The 2,660-nt window shown below is 45.5% G+C and overlaps 1 protein-coding gene across 1 annotated transcript in view; it reads right to left on the minus strand.

Annotated features, from left to right (window-relative positions):
* LOC111657074 (SH3 domain-binding protein 4) overlaps window positions 1–2,660 on the minus strand; it is a 38,838-nt gene that overhangs the window by 3,107 nt on the left and 33,071 nt on the right. The window lies entirely within an intron of this gene.

Genomic DNA, 2,660 nt, shown 5'->3' on the forward strand with positions numbered 1-2,660 from the left:
GGGGGGGGGGGGCACAAGAGGTTCAGACTCAGAGACACATGTGGGGCCTTAAAAAAGAAAGTCAGATATGAGCTGAGCGCGGAGCAGAGGGCGAGGACGGGGTAAGAGAGAGGACCACAGTAAATTGTTAACAAGGTCTGTGCGGAGAGAAACTGAGTCAGTGGAGTTTGACTAAAACCACACGCTACAAAGAGACTAAGAAATTTACATCTACAGGTTTCACTCCACCGACTTGATCCGCTGTTATTTTCCACAGGCTGCCCCCCCAATCCCCCTGCAAATCTCAGCTTTGTGCATTTTTCAGATGCTTTCTGGTGGAAATAGAAATAAGAGCCTCGTGCTGCTTCAACGGCAACACTCAGGATTTATGTCACATCTGAAGCGAGGGCAGGGAAAAGCCCGGGAACCAATACTGAGAGACGCAGCGGGACACTGAGGGGGAAACAGAACACGCCATGATACAACAACAAGATCAAGTGTAAAGCCGCGCTCGCTCCTCTTAAAGGCAGCACGCAGACGACTACAGACCGTCCTGAGGGCCGCGTCGGAGGAAACCTCAGGGTCACTAATGAACAGAGATCGAGAGGCTTTCAAAGTTTGGACAGTTGAACAACATCTCCATCCTCAGGCCTCCTGCTGCGCGAGGAGAGAGGAGAGGAAGAAGAAGAAGGAAGTAATGATGATAGTAATAGGGTTTATTGTTCAGCTCATTTGAAAACCAAGTTACAACGAAAATAAATGCTTAAAGAAAAACATTGATCAAAGATATTAAACTGGACCAGATTAGAATTAAAACAACTAAAACAAAAATCAAGTAAAATATAATAAAAAAAAAAGAAAGTTAAGGTCAAATCAAGCAAAATAAAAACACTAACACAAAACTTCCCAAAACTTTCCCAACGGATAAAAATTCTTTCAGAAATTTCCTCATTTTCCAAAAATTTCATTTTTCTAAAATTTCACTTTAATGTTAATGACACTTTCTACCATTATGATCACTTTTCCAAAATGTCCCTAAAAAATGTCTCATGTTCCAAAAATTCAAATACTGTCATAACTTTTCCAAAACTTTTCCCACCATAAAGAAAATGTCCACACTTTCAAAAAAATGTCTTTCCTTTGCAAGTTGTTTTCACTTCAAACCAAATTGGTCTTTCACACACTCACACAAACACACACGCACACACACACACACACACACTCACACAAACACACACACACAAACACACACACACACACACACACACACAGAGGTGGATTTAAAGCTCCACTCTGGCCTTCAGTACCACTTGCAGGAATGTGTGGAACGACAGGATACGAAGGGGGGAGGAGGAGGAGGAGGAACGAGGGAGGGGGTTGAGGTGGGGGAGGGGGTGAGGAATGCAGATGCCATGCTCCAGCAGCTTGTTTCACTGAGAGGAGAGGCTGTGGACCAATCAGACACCGCTGATGTCGCTGAGCTGCCACCACAGAAGAAGACGGCTCGGCCGTTTCGTTTGTTTGTCTCCGGGTCTTTGTGGACGCGGAGAGGAAGAGACCGCCAGGGAGATAAACCTTCTGACAAGCACCTCTTTCCTCACTGGAGAACAACGACAGGAAATCCCCACCAAAATAAAGCAGATCACTTCCTGTCTTACTACAGCTTTAAAGTCAGGAGCGCTGCTTGGTAACAATGTTGTGTTTTGTTTAGTGGAGACAATAAAGTTGGATTGACAACTTCAAACAAATGTTTAGATCCAGGATAAACATCAGCTGAGCGTCTGCCGTTGTTTCAACTTGTGTTATATTCTGACAACATGTCATCTCCTGTTTACATCACCCAGAGCAACCAGAGAGACACACAACACGACCACAGAGACACACAACGTGACCAGAGAGACACACAACACGACCACAGAGACACACAACGTGACCAGAGAGACACACAACATGACTACAAAGACACACAACATGACCAGAGAGACACACAACGTGATCAGAGAGACACACAACATGACCACAGAGACACACAACATGACCGCAGAGACACACAACATGACTACAAAGACACACAACATGACCAGAGAGACACACAACGTGATCAGAGAGACACACAACATGACCACTGAGACACACAACATGACCACAGAGACACACAACATGACTACAAAGACACACAACATGACCAGAGAGACACACAACGTGATCAGAGACACACAACATGACCACTGAGACACACAACATGACCACAGAGACACACAACATGACTACAAAGACACACAACATGACCAGAGAGACACACAACGTGATCAGAGAGACACACAACATGACCACAGAGAATGACCAGAAAGGGACACAACATGCGTCCTCGGTCAGCACTGTGCTGTCACACTGAGGACAGGAGATGGAGATGGTTTATTAAAGAGTGTGTTGACGTCCGTCTCACTGGTCGGAGCTTTGAGAAGTTTTGTGAAGCTGCACTTTCATCTTTTCTTGGCACATCTGAGTGGTTGGAAAACGTCCTGGCTGCTGTAAATTTTTGATGGCGCGTTGTAAAGTATTTATCACTGAGCGTTGTGTCCTGCGAGTCTGTGGCCTGATTTTTAAACTAATAATTGCGCCGCAGCAGAAGAGGCCGGTGCGGCGTCATTACAGCCAGTTAAACGGCGTCCACGCACCGC

Source organism: Seriola lalandi, unplaced genomic scaffold, assembly GCF_002814215.2.
Source record: "Seriola lalandi dorsalis isolate HSWRI2012SDOR001 ecotype SW California unplaced genomic scaffold, Sedor1 jcf7180002054382, whole genome shotgun sequence".
Classification (NCBI taxonomy): domain Eukaryota; kingdom Metazoa; phylum Chordata; class Actinopteri; order Carangiformes; family Carangidae; genus Seriola; species Seriola lalandi.